We start from the raw sequence: 15057 nt of genomic DNA on the forward strand, positions 1-15057 counted from the left end.
ATCAGGGGCCAGCCCTGTGGCACAACAGGTTAAGCAGCCACCTGTGACATCAGCATCCCATATGAACACTGGTTCCAGTACCAGCTGCTCCACTTCCACTTTGTCACTCTGCCTTTTGAATAAATAAATCATTTTTAAAAGATTTATTTATTTATTTGAAAGGCAGAGAGAGAGAGAGAGAGAGAGAGAGAATGATCTTCCATCCGTTGGTTCACTCCCCAACTGGCTAAAATATCCAAGGCTGGGCCAGGCTGAAGCCAGGAGTCAGGAACTCCATCCGTGTCTCCCACATAGGTGGCAGGGACACAAGAGCTTGGGCCATCCTCCACTGCCTTCCCAGGCACATTAGCAAGGAGCTGCATTGGAAGTGAAGCAGCTGGGACTTGAACTGGCACCTATCTGGGATGCCAGCATTGCAGGTGGAGGCTTTTTTATTTTTGGTTTTATTATGAAATTTGGTTTTATTATGAAAATGTTTCACAACATACAAATCAAACCCTCATCCATCATCCAGCACTGGGAACATATCAAGAAAATATCACATCTAGCATTTCTAGTTTGAAGTAGAAAAGTTTCTTATGTTAGGTCAATCCACCATTCTAGTGCATTTTGCTTTTATACCTGCAGTTTGCTCCCCTGCCAGACATGTTACATTCTTCTGCCAGTGTAAACATTGCTTTAAATCTCCTAAACAAGCATATTTATAAAACACATTCCTAGAACTGCTGTTTCAGAGGTATATGTATTTACCACTGATACATTACTATGTTTCTTAGAAGCCATTTTACCAATTTTTACCTCTACCAACTTGTGCTATAATGACCTTTCTGTACAACTTAATACTTTCAACTTTGAAATTAGTACTTCTAATTCTGAGTATACATTAGATTTTAGGCAACTTGTTAACACCTAATAATTAAAGACTTAGATAATACTGATTATAATAAACAAAAAGCTTAGTTTATATAGGCAGGCATTTGAAAGCCTAGTGGTAAAATTTCACCTGTTCAGCTAGTGCCACCTTTCAATAAGACATCATTAATAAAACGTTTTAGGTTTGGCTTGAGGTCGTACCATTTTTTTTCCATTTCTCTTTTCAACTTGCTTGCATTGTATCTTTCAGGAGGCTTAACCTTCTATGCCACAGCACTGGTCGCATAAATAAATCTGTTTAAAAAATTTTTAAGTTGAAAGTCAAAGGGCTGGCGCTGTGGCGCAATGGGTTAATGCCCTGGCCTGAAGTGCTGGCATCCCAAATGGGCCTTGGGTTGAGACCCAGCTGCTCCATTTCCCATCCAGCTCTCTGCTGTTGCCTGGGAAAGCAGTAGGAGATGGCCCAAGTCCTTGAGCCCCTGAACCCACATGGAAGACCTGGAAGAAGCTCCTGGCTTCAGATCAGCACAGCTCCTGCCATTGAGGCCAATTAAGGAGTGAACCATTGGATGGAAGACCTCTCTCTCTCTCTCTGCCTCTGCCTCTCTTTGTGTAGCTCTGAGTTTCAAATAAATAAAAAAAAATTCTTTAAAAAAAAGTCAAATAGTTTTTTCAATATGCAATGAATTGTCATTGTCAAAATAGTAATCATTCCTTTCATAGTTAGGGCAAGAATTATTTACCTCACAAATATACCCCTGCTAGTGTCTTTGTCTCTTTAGTATAAACATCTGCAGAAAGCAGTTACATAGGATGAATAATAGGGATGTAATGTCCAACGTGAGGGCAGGAGTTACTAATATTGTATCGTTTATGAGTTATTTGTCAAGAGAAAGATTTTAGGTCCTACTACCCCCACCCACCCACACACAAAAGAAAAATGACTGCAGGAGATGATGGACGTGTTAATTTGTCTAAGTGTTATAATCACTTTATCAAGTACCTTTGGTCCCCATATCCATGGGTTCTGTGCCCTCAGGTTCAATCAGCCATGGATTGAAAATATTAAACATACGGTACAACTATTGTTTACATAGAATGTGCACTGCATAAGGTTTGACTAGAAATCTAGGAATGATTTCAGATACACAGGAGGATGTGTAAGGGTTGTATGCAAATATTACGCCATTTTATAGAAGGGACTGGAGCACCTTCAGAGTTTGGTACCCTCAGGGGAGATACGGGGTACTGGACCAATCCTATGAGGATTCTGTGTGATGGCTAGACTCTGTGGGATGGTAGATATAGATATAGAATTAGACACAGATATGCACACACATATATACACTCATATATTAAAATCAGCATGCATATTACCTAATCCTAAACCCAGTGGCATCCGATCCTTGTAGATCCAGCTAAATGGAATGCGCCTTCACTGCTGGTCAGGACAGGCCACTCTGACACGGAGGGTGAGAGACGGACGCTCTGATCAGCCCTCTGTCAATTCTGCAAGGACACCACATTAAAGGAACCACTGGTCTTATCACCTTGGAACATTTCAGACTGTCTGACACTCACCCCTCACGACTCTTACACCGGCTCTGAGTCTCTCCCAACCCCGCAGCCCCGAATCAGAATAACCACGCTCGGATTGTAGAAGGCTGTCTGTCAGTTTCCAGCACGGACATTCAGACGTCCCTACCCCTCACCCCCTGCCAGCCCGCCCCATTCCTCTCCCCCAGTCCCACCATCACGTGGCTCGGAGAAACGCCAGGCGTCCCCGCGGGGCGAGGCGTGCTGGGAGTCGCGGCGGCGTCTGCGGCGCCCCAGCCCCTGGACTCCCCTCTGGTTCCGGCCCTGGCCGCAGCGGACGGTCTCTGCTAGTTCAGGATGATCCGGTGTGGGCCGGCAGTTAAAACCTAGGGCCCAGCGGGCAAGCCACCGCCAGCAACGCCGGACCCGTGTTGGAGCAGGGCACTGAGTGCCGGCTGCTCTGCTTCTGACCCAGCTCCCTGCGAACGCACCTGGGAAGGCCGAAGATGGCCAAGTCCTGGGCCCCTGCCACGTGCCCGCTGTCTCTGACGGCTGGACACGCCCACCTTCTCAGGATGCACCTGTCGCAGCCAGGACCAGGGCGCATGCTCAAACGCCACCCGGGCTGTTCGCCGGGTCGGGACGCCAACCGCTTCCTTATAAAATGAGGTGACCCGCTGGAGAGAGCCCCGCTGGCTGTCACAGACGCTGTTGCGGGCCGTGCTCCCGTTTCTCCTCATTCCGCCATTGGCCGAGTCTTGGGCGGTCTGGCTTGGAGGTACCGGTTTCAGTTTTTTCTAATTTACAGGGTATTTGTGTGGGGTAGCCTCCACGTGCCTGTGAATGTGAGTTTATTCCCGCACTGTTTCCGTTTGCACGCTGTCCTACCCTCTGCAGAACATTTCTGTCTCTGCGGGAGACAAAAAACCTGCATTGGAAATTCATATGTTCATTGCCCACATCAAGGCCGCGCATGGAGCCCGCCCCAAGCCCTCGCCGCCAGCCCCAAGCCCTCGCCGCCAGCCCCTGCGTCTGCTCGGATTCTTCCCTTAACTCTCAGGAGACCACTGGGGAACTCACAAAACCGAAACTGTGCAGTCATGTTAATTGCTTAATGGCAGTAGTTTTGAAGGCTGTATCAGGACTAGAACCCGGGGTGTCGGTGCTGCAGGCAGAGGATTAGTCTAGTGAGCCACGGCGCTGGCCATGTTACAGACTCTCAAGGAAGAGTCTCACTGGGGCCAGGGTCGTGGCACAGCAGGTTGGGCCGCTGCCGGCTGTGCCAGCACCGTGTGCGGATGCTCAACTCCCGGCTGCTCCACTTCTGATCCAGCTCCCCGCTAATGCTCCTGGGACAGCAGCAGAAGAGAGCTCAAGTGTTTGGGCCTCTGCCACCCACGTGGGAGACCTGGATGAAATTGTGGGCTTCTGGCTTCAGCCGGGTCCAACCCTGGCTGCTGTAGCCATCAGGGCAGTGAACAAGCAGCTCTCTCCTGCTTTTCAAATAAATTAACTATTTTTAAAAGGGGGGGGGGAGTCACTAGTGTGTACAGTAGGCTAAGCCTCTGGTCGTGGCACCCACATCCCATATGAACTCTGGTTCCTATTCGGCTACTCCACTTCCGATCCAGCTCTCTGGTAAGGCCTGAGAAAGCAGTGGAGGATGCCCAAGTCCTTGGGCCTCTGCGCCTGCATGGGAGACCCAGAGAAAGCTCCTGGCTTCAGATCTGCCCAGCTCTGGCCGTTGCAGCCATTTAGGTAGTGACCCAGTGGATAGAAGACCTTTCTGTCTGTCTCTCCCTCTGTCTGTAACTCTGCCACTCAGATAAATAAATAAAATCTTTTTTTTTTTTAATTAAAGGAAGGATCTGATTTGTATAAGATGGTGGGGTGTGTGGGCTTGTGTGTGTATTTTAAGCTAGCACTCTGCAGTGCAGTCTCATTGTAGGCTGGAAAAGAATCCAAACCATTTCTGTTTTGGTCAGTGGTTCTGCATCAGCCTAGAGAAGTTTAAAGAAGTCTCACAATGAGGAACAATGGTGTGTGAAGGTGTATGGTAGTACTAGCATTGGCTCGGTACTGGAATGGGTATTTTTTAAGCAATTGCAAGGAGCAGAAGTCACTAATAGGCAAATATTGTTTATGTTGGAAGGGTATTCCCACATCATGGCACCGCACTCTATAGGTGCCATGGCTTGGATATGGTTTTAAGTTTGTCCCCCGTGGTGCATGGGCTGGAAGCCTGGACCCCAGTGTAGTAAGGCTCAGAGATGGTGGAGCCTTTAAGAGGCGGAGCTCCACAGGATGGAATTAGGTCAGGGAGGTGCTGCCCATGGAAGGGATCAGTATAGTCCTGGGAGAGGGGTTGCTACGAAAAAGCAAGGCTGGGGCTCCCTGCTCTCTGGCTTCCTGTCTCAGCTGGGCTCTCTCCCACTCACACACCTGCCACAGTGCCATCCATGTGATGTGACGCAGCCAAGAGGGCCTCATGGGAGGCCAAATTGGTGAGGCTGCCCAAAAATCTTGAACGTAGCTAAATAAGTCTCCTTTCTTTATAAAGTCTGAGCCTCGGGCATTTTGCTACAGCAACAGAAAACTGATTAAAACAATAGGGAGGAAGCTTAGGCTTAGGGAGTTAGTAAGCCATCAAGGTACCACAGGAGAATCATGGGGAAATTGGGACTAAACTCATTGATTCTGCCTCCAGGTTCAGTGAACTTTCCATTAAACCTCATAATAAGATGTTTCACACCTAAGAAAGAAGCCCATTACTTGAATGACTAATGGTACAGTTGATGATAACAATAGCATGTACTGAATACTTACTGTGTGCTCTAAGACCTTTGCACACACAGTTTTGTATAGTTCTTCATAAATTATTTTATTTTGTAATTTTATCAGGTATACAAATTGCATGTATTTCATATATACAGATTTAAAAACATAGTTAATCTTCCCACCGTATCGTCTCTCCAGCCCATCCTCCCACTCTCCCTCCTCCTTCTTCTCTTATTCCTTCTCTTAGTTTTTTAGATTTTATTATTTTATTTAAGTTAGAGTTACAGACAGTGAGAGGGAGAGGCAGAGAGAAAGATCTTCCTTCCGTTGGTTCACTCCCCAAATGGCCACAACAGCTGGAGCTGTGCCCATCCGAAGCCAGGAGCCAGGCGTTTCTTCCTGGTCTGTGTACTTGGGCCATTTTCTACTGCTTTCTCAGGCCATAGCAGAGAGCTGGACTGGAAGTAGAACAGCCAGGACTAGAGCCACGCCCATATGGGATGCTGGCACCACAGGCGGAGGATTAACTTACTGCACGACTGTGCCAGCCCCCTTCTCTTAATTTTTACAGTGATCTATTTTCAGTTTACTTTATACTCATAAGATTAACCCTGTACTATGTAAAGCATTCAACAAATAATAAGAAGAAAAAATATTATTCCTCAACAGTTGAGACAGGGCTACAAACAATCATCAAATTTCAAAAAGTCTATTTCATTCCTATACATTATATTATTTAGTACTCTATTATTTACCACAGATCAGGATAAACATATGGTATTTGTCTTTTTGGGACTAGATTATTTCACTTAGTATAATGCTTTCCAGTTAGATAAATTTTGTTGCAAAAGACAGGATTTCATTCCTTTTTCCAGCTGAGTAGTACTCTGTAGTATATATATATATATATATATATACACACCAGAATTCCTTATCCAGTCGTCAGTTGATGAACATCTGTGTTGATTCCATATCTTAGCAATTGTAAACTGAACTGCAATAAATATGGAGGTACAGGTAACTTTTCTTTTGCTGATTTCATTTCCAGTAAATTCCCAGGAGTGGAATGGCTGGATCATATGGTATATCTATTTTCAACTTTCTGGGGTATCTCCAGACTGTCTTCTACAGTGGATGCAACAGTTTACATTCCCACCAACAGTGGATTAGGGTATCTTTACCCACATCCTCAGCAGCATTTATTATTTGTTGATTTCTGTATGAGAGCCATTCTAACTGGGATGAGGTGAAATCTCATTGTGGTTTTGATTTGCATTTTCCTGATGGCTAGTGATCCTGAGCATTTTTTCATGTGTCTGTTGGATTTTGAATTTTCTTTTGAAAAAAAGTCTGTTGAAGTCCTTTGTTGTTGTTGTTTTTTTTTTTTTTTTTTTTTGGACAGGCAGAGTTAGACAGTGAGAGAGAGAGAGAGAGAGAAAGGTCTTCCTTCTGTTGGTTCACCCCCCAAATCACTGCTACGGCTGGCGCACTGTGCTAATCCGAAGACTGGAGCCAGGTGCTTCCTCCTGGTCTCCCAAGCAGGTGCAGGGCCCAAGCAACTGGGCCATCCTCCACTGCCTTCCCGGGCCACAGCAGAGAGCTGGACTGGAAGAGGAGCAACCAGCGCTGATTCTTAACTGGATTCTTTGTTTTGTTGTTGTGGAGCTCTTTATAGATTCTGGATATTAATCTTTTATCAGTTGCATTGTTTGCAAACATTCTCTCCCATTCTGACAGTTGTCTCCTTACTCTTCTGAGTGTCTCCTTTGCAGTGCAGAAGCTTCTTAGCTTCATGTAATCCCATTTGTCAATTTGGCTTTGATTGCCTGTGGTTCCAGGGTCTTTCCAAAAAATCCTTCCCTATGCCAGTGTCTTGCAGGGTTTCCCCAGTGTCCTCTAAAAACTTGATGATATCAGGTTGTAGATTTACATCTTTGATCCATTTTGGGTTTTTCGTAGAAGGTGTAAGGTAGGCGTCGTGTTTCACACTTCTGCCTATAGAGATCCAATTTTCCCAGCACCATTTGTTGAAGAGACTGTCCTTGATCCTTGATCCTTGATTCCCTTGTCAAAAATTAGTTGGTTGTAGGTGCGTGGATTGATTTCTGGAGTTTTTATTCTGTATTATTGGTCTACGTATCTATTTTTGTGCCAGTACCAGACTTTTTGTTATTATTGCCATGTAGTATGCCTTTTTTTTTATTTGACAGGTAGAGTTATAGATAGTGAGAGAGAGAGACAGAGAGAAATGTATTCCTTTCGTTGGTTCACTCCCCAAATGGCCGCTACAGCCAGCCCTGTGCTGATCTGAAGCCAGGAGCCAGGTGCTTCTTCCTGGTTTCCCATGCGGGTGCAGGGCCCAAGCACTTGGGCCATCTTCCCCTGCCCTCCAGAGCCACAGCAGAGAGCTGGACTGGAAGAGGAGCAACCAGGACTAGACCCTGGTGCCCATATGGGATGCTGGCGCCCCAGGTGGAGGATTAACCAAGTGAGCCACCGTGTAGTGTCTTGAAATCTGGTACTATGGTGACTCAGGCTTTGTTTTTGTTGTATAAGATTGCTTTAGCTATTCAGGCTCTCTTGTGTTTCCATTTGGATTTTAGCATAGTTTTTTTCTATGTCTGAGAAAAATGTCATTGGTATTTTGATTGGGATAAAATTGAATCTGTAGATTGATTTCGTAGTATGGACATTTTGATTATATTAATTTTTCCAATTATGAACATGGAAGATTTTTCCAATTTTGTGTCTTCTTCTATTTCTTTCTTTAATGTTTTATAATTTTCATCATAGAGATCTTTCACTTTCTTAGTTAAATTTATTCCAAGTTCTTTAATTTCTTTCTTAACTATTGTGAATGGGATTGATCTTAGTTCTTTCTCAGCCATGGCACTGTGTGTATACAAAAGCTATTGATTTTTTTGTGTTCATTTTATATCCTGCCACTTTACCAAACTATTTTATGAGTTCCTATAGTCTCTTAGTGGATTCCTTTGGATCCTCTGTATATAGAATCATGTCATCTGCAAATAGGAAAAATTTGACTTCCTTCTTTCCAATTTGTATCCCTTTGATTTCTTTTTCTTACCTAACAGCTCTGGCTAAAACTTCCAGTTCTATATTGAATAGCAGTGGTGAAAGTGGGCATCATTGTCAGCTCCAGATCTTAGTGGAAATATGACCAACTTTTCCCTGTTTTATAAGATGCTGGCTATGGGTTTGTCATAAATTGCCTTGATTGTGTTGAGAAATGTTCCTTCTATACCCAATTTGCTTAAGTTTTAATCATGAAATAATGTTGTATTTTATCAAATACTTTATTGGGATCTATTGGGATAATCATAATGGTTTTTATTATTCATTTTATTAATGTGATGTGTCACATTTATTGATTTATGAATAGTGAACCATCCCTGCATACCAGGGATAAATCCCACTTGGTCCAGGTGAATGATCTTTCTGATGTGTTATTGGATTTGATTAGCTAGTATTTTGTTGAGCATTTTTGCATCTATGTTCATCTGGGATATTGGTCTGTAGTTCTCTTTCTCTGCTGCATTTTTTCTGGTTTATGAATTAAAGCGATGCTGGCTTCATAGAAGGAGTTTGGGAGGATTCCCTCCCTTTCAATTGTTTTGAATAACTTGAGAATAATTGGAGTTAGTTCTTCTTGGAAAGTCTGGTAGAATTCGAAAATGAAGCCACTGGTACTGGGCTTTTCTTTGTTGGGAGGTTCTTTATTACTGATTCAATTTCCATATTGGTTATTGGTCTGTTTAGGTTTTCTGTATCTTCATGACTTAATTTGGGTAGATTGTATGTGTCCAGGAAGTTATCCATTTCTTCTGGATTTTCCAATTTGTTATCATATAGCTCTTTGCAGTAATTCCTGATGATTTTTTTTTGTTTCTGTGCTATCTATTGTTACATTTCCTTTTTTGTCTCTGATTTTATTAATTTGGGTCTTCTCCTTCTTGTTTTTGGTTAGTTGGACCCATTGGTGTGTCAGTTTTCTTTATTTTTGAGAACTAGCTCTTCATTTCACTATCTTTTGTATTTATTTCAGTTTTATATTTCTTTTCTAATTTTAATTATTTATTTTCTCCTGATAATTTTGGGCTTGGTTTATTGCTGTTTTTCTAGGTCCTTGAGATGCATTGATAGCTCATTCATTTGCTGCCTTTCCAATTTCTTGATGTAGGCACCAATTGCTATAATTCCCTCTTTCTTTTTTTTTTTTTTTTTTTTTTTTGACAGGCTGAGTGGACAGTGAGAGAGAGAGGCAGAGAGAAAGGTCTTCCTTTTGCTGTTGGTTCACCCTCCAATGGCCGTCGCAGCCGGCGCACTGCGCTGATCCGAAGGCAGGAATCAGGTGCTTTCCCTGGTCTCCCATGGGGTGCAGGGCCCAAGCACCTGGGCCATCCTCCACTGCACTCCCTGGCCACAGCAGAGAGCTGGCCTGGAAGAGGGGCAACCGGACAGAATTGGGCGCCCCAACCGGGACTAGAACCCGGTGTGCTGGCGTCGTAAGGTGGAGGATTAGTCTATTGAGCCGCAGTGCCGGCCTATAATTCCCTCTTAATACCACTTTTGCTGTATCCCATAAATTTTGATATGCTGTAGTGTCATCTTCATTTGTTTCTAGAAATTTTTTTATCACATCTAAACTTGGTTCTTAGAAGGCATATAAGATAATGCCTTCAATAAATGAAAATATGTATCACAGCAATTTAAAGACTAAACAGTAATTTAAAACTACACAGAAAGTTCAAAAAACAGACTCTTCGTTTCACTCACACTGAATTCAAGTTACCTGACCATAAACTTCAATGGATCAGACACTATTATTTGGAAGTCCTACTTTGCAATGTGCTATATTGGAAAACTGGATTAGGTTCTGCATTAAAATGTAGGTTAGATGTATTGTAGCAAAGAATAAGCAAGTTTGAAATACATTTTTATCACAAAAATGCAAACTAATCTTGACTACAAGTTCCTGTTTAACTGCTAACAAGGAAAAAAGAAAATATGGATGTGTTGTCCACTTAGTTCCTACTTTGTTTAGGGAAGAAAATTGGCTATTTTATGCTGTTTGTGGGTTAGGTGTTTTAGTCAATAATGTATGTGCTGTGATACAAATCTATCTAATTGAAACGTACCTTAGATGTCTCATACTTCTAGCAATGACAAGAATTATAATCTATTCCTTTAAAACTCTAAAAATGTAATCTATAAAGGATGATAAATTGATGACACAATAGGTAGGTAGCACAGGATATACTAGCTATAATCTGATATATTTCTTACATGATGCTATATTTTTATTTTCCTGTCTGGTATCCCTTTAAAAATAGTTATTTTTATTTTTATCATTAACATACAATGCAAATTTGTATTCATAAAGGCAAGTTCAGTAATTTCAAACTCTGTTAGCCTTGACATTACCATCATGAAAAAGTTGGGGCACAAACTGTCTTTTAACAGTAATTCAAAACAGAGTAGTTAAGAAAAATTCAGGTGTGGATTTAGAATTTTTTAATCATGTTTGTTTCTTGTTGACTGATTTGCAATTTTTGTTTAGAAATATTTGTCTTGGCTTTTATTCTTTTTTTTTTTTTTTTTTTGACAGGCAGGGTGGACAGTGAGAGAGAGAGACAGAGAGAGAAAGGTCTTCCTTTGCCGTTGGTTCACCCTCCAATGGCCGCCGCGGCCAGCGCGCTGCGGCCGGCGCACCGCGCTGATCCGATGGCAGGAGCCAGGATCCAGGTGCTTTTCCTGGTCTCCCATGGGGTGCAGGGCCCAAGCACCTGGGCCATCCTCCACTGCACTCCCTGGCCATAGCAGAGAGCTGGCCTGGAAGAGGGGCAACCGGGACAGAATCCGGTGCCCCGACTGGGACTAGAACCCGGTGTGCCAGCGCCACAAGGTGGAGGATTAGCCTATTGAGCCACGGCGCCGGCTTGGCTTTTATTCTTAATTATCTTTGGAAAGAAAGATTTTACCTGTCACCCCTCTCCCTAGCTCCAATCACAAAAATACTAGCATTTAAAATATCTAGGAGTAGTTGTAATTAGTAATTGCCATTATTTCCTTCAGCAACTACATGCATGTGTTCATTTCTGGTAATCAATGTATTCAGAAATTTTTTTTATTTCCCTTTTGATTTCTTCTATGACTGTTCATTCAAGGAGCATGTTGTTCAGTCTCCATGTGTTTCCATTTGTTCTTGAGATTCTTGAGTTGTTGATTTCCAGCTTCATTCCATGTGGTCAGAGAAAATGCATGGTATCATTTTGATTTTTTTGAATTTGCTGAGACTTGCTTTATGGTCAGCATGTGGTCTGTCCTAGAGAAAGTTCCATGTAGTGCTGAGAAGAATGTATATTCTGCAACTGTAGGATGGAAAGTTCTGTAGATATCTGTTAGGTCCATTTGGTTTACAATGTCAATTAACTCTGTTGTTACCTTGTTTATTTTCTGTCTGGTTGATCTGTTCATTGCTGAAAGTGGGGTATTGAAATCCCCTATTACTATTGTATTAGCGTCCATGTCTCCCTTTAGATCCTTTAACATTTATTTTAAGTAGCCAGAGTTCCTATTAATGAATGCCTTTAAGTTTATTATAGTCACATCTTCATGTTGAATTGGTCCCTTAATCATTTAATAGAACCTTTCTTTGTCTCTTTTAACAGGTTTTTGTGCTAAAGGCTATTTGTCTGGCATTACGATGACTACACTTGCTTGTTTTTGCTTTCTGTTAGCATGGAATATTTTTTTTCCACCCACCCTTTCACTTTCAGTCTGCATGTTTCTTCGTTGGTGAGGTGTGTTTCTTGTAGGCATCAAATAGATGGATCTTGATTTTTAATCAACTCAGTCTGTATCTCTTAATTGGAGAATTTAGGCCATTTACATTCAAAATTACTATGGATAAGTGACAAACTGACTCTGCCATTTTTCCATAATTATTTCTATTGTTTGTTTTGGGTTTCCATTGTACTTTTACTGGGAGATTCTCTGCCCACACATTCTTTCATAATGATGCCTGTCTTTCTGTGTGTAGTGCATCCTTAAGAATCTTTTGTAAGGCTGGATGGGTGGTGACAAATTCTTTCAATTTCTGTTTGTTATAGAAGGATGAGAAGTCAGCTGTGAGTCTAATTGGAGAGCCTCTGAAAGTAATCTGGTGTTTCTCTTGTGCACATTTTAGAATCTTTATTTTTACTGTTAAAAGTTTGACTACGTGTCATGGTGAAGATCTTTTCTGGTCCTGTCTATTAGGAGTTCTATGTGCCTCATGTACTTGGACTTCCTTTTCTTTCCCCAAATTGGGGAGGTTTTCTATAAGTATTTCACTGAATAGGCTTTTTTTTTTTGACAGGCAGAGTTAGACAGTGTGAGAGAGAGACAGAGAGAAAGGTCTTCCTTCCATTGGTTCACCCCCCAAATGGCCACTACGGCCGGCACTTCACCTATCTGAAGCCAGGAGCCAGGTGCTTCCTCCTGGTCTCCCATGTGGATGTAGGATCCAAGCACTTGGGCCATCCTCCACTGCCTTCCCGGGCCACAGCAGAGAGCTGGACAGGAAGAGGAGCAACCGGGACTAGAACCCGGCACCCATATGGGATGCTGGCGCCACAGGTGGAGGATTAGCCAAGTGAGCCACGGCGCCAGCCACTGAATAGGCTTTTAGTCCATTCTCTCTTTCCACTCCTTCAGGAACTCCTAAGACTCATTTGATAGTCTCCCATAAATCTCCAGCACTGTTGTTAGTTTTTCTAGGCTCTTCTGGTCTGATGGAGGAATTTCCAAAGATTTGCCTTCTAGCTCAGTTATGCTTTATTCTGCCTCACCAAGTCTGTTTTTAAGGCTTTCCACTGTATTTTTATTTGACATATTGAATTCTTCATTTCTGATATTTCAGTTTGATTTCCCTTCAAAATCTCAATCTCATGGGAAAATTTTTCTTCCACGTTATGTATGGATTTCTTTAACTCCTGGATTTGCTTCTCATTGCTTCTGAGGAGCTTCTTCTATTTCTCTTTTGAATTCTTTTTAAGGCATTTCATCAAAATCTTCATCTTCACGTTCTAATATTAAAGTGTTCTTGTGTCTTTTGGGGGAGTCATGTTGTCTTCCTCATTCTTGCTTCTTGAATTTCTGCATTTTTTTAGGCATTTGTGAACATACTTGTTTGTTTGGCTTTTATCTTTGAACTATGCCTCTGTGGCTTAGTGGAGTGTCTGCTCTCTGAGTGAATGCCCTGAGGTGTGTGCTGAGTGTGGCCAGGGAGCTCTGGTCAGTGCTCCAGGATGGTGACACCCAAGTTGGGTGTGGTAGATCTCCTCTATTGTCAGCAGAGGGCAGAGTATAGTCACCTCTCTTGGTGTACTCACACCCTCACCTCCTCTATTTCAAGCTCATCAATGCCCGGGGTTAGCCCACAATAGGCGCAACACTCACGCTGCCACATGAGCCATACAGAGGATCTGGGCAGTCCTCATGGGAGCATGGATCCCACTACATAACCCTCCCTAGGCAGTCAGGGAGCTGGGAGCCTCTGGTGCCCACTCAGTGATTGCCCAGACACCCAGCTACACCCTGCACCCTTTCATGCAGTTACAGAGTTCACACATTCTCCGTACACAAGGCTTCCATAGTCACAGGGTGCAGAAGATCCACTCTTGGCGGCTCGCCTGTCCTGTCCTCTGAGAAGAGGAGATGTTCCCAGAGCCAGCTGCCTATGGGTGCTCTGCCTTGGGAGCTGGGGCCCCTGAGCCTATGATATGTTGAGAGACTGGGGGTACCTCACGGTCATACATGGGTGCCCAGCCCACTATCAATCCTCCCAGCCAGACTCAAAGTGGGGAATGCGGGTTTCCCTCTGGTAAAATCCCTGGATAACATGAGTGCCCGGGAGCCCTCTCCTGTCATGATGGCACCTTCTCCCCACCGGCTGCTGAACGCGTGCACAGGGGCCACCGCAGCCGCTACTTGTGTCGAGATGGCAGCCTCTCCCAGCTGGCTGCGAGGATGGGGAAAGAGAAATGTGCATCTTTTTCACTGGGTTAGCTGGGTACTCTGTCCCTCTTAGGGCTCCAGATTGGACTAAAAGACAGTGTAGCCAGGCCCTCCAGCAATAACACCAGTGGCACAGGCTGCTCGCTCTCCAAAGCTGGCACTTCCTCCGGCTCTCAGCTGCGGGGGTCATGTATTGTATCCACGTCATTGCTGCACACCCGCACCTTCCATGCCGACCCATAGCGTCTCTTCCTTCTGTAGAATTTCCACTGCTGATTTCTCTCCTGCTCTCCACTTTTTTCTAGAATTTTCTCCTAGCCTAAAGCAATATGTCCTTTCCCTATTCTGCCATCTTGGAATCCCTTCATGTAGTTCTCACAGCTTTGCAGTTAGTGCCATTATCACTCCCATTTGCAGACAGAACCATATTAGTAGACAGAACCATGCCTTCAAACTCAGCCAGTCTGTATCTAGAACTTACTATTTATGTATTTGTCTTTAATTTTTGTTTACTAACTTCCATTTTAATTGAAAGGCAGAGAGACATTGAGAAAGAGAAGGAGAGAGAATACAAATAAAGCAATATCTTCCATCCACTAGTTCACTTTCCAAATGCCTGCAACAGTCAGGGTGGGGCAAACCAAAGCCAGGAGTCAGGAACTCCACTGGGATCTCCCATGTAAGCGGCAGGGACCCAAGTGCTTAAGCATCATCTGCTGCCTCCCAAATGGGCATTAGCAGGAAGCTGAATCAGAAGTAGAGGAGGGGACAGCCCTATGGTGTAGCAGGTAAAGCTGCCGCCTGTGGCACTGGCATCCCACATGAGTGCTGAGTTGAGTCTAGGGTCCT

Source organism: Oryctolagus cuniculus, chromosome 5 (assembly GCF_051225735.1).
Source record: "Oryctolagus cuniculus isolate XC-2025 breed Fujian yellow rabbit chromosome 5, ASM5122573v1, whole genome shotgun sequence".
NCBI lineage: Eukaryota > Metazoa > Chordata > Mammalia > Lagomorpha > Leporidae > Oryctolagus > Oryctolagus cuniculus.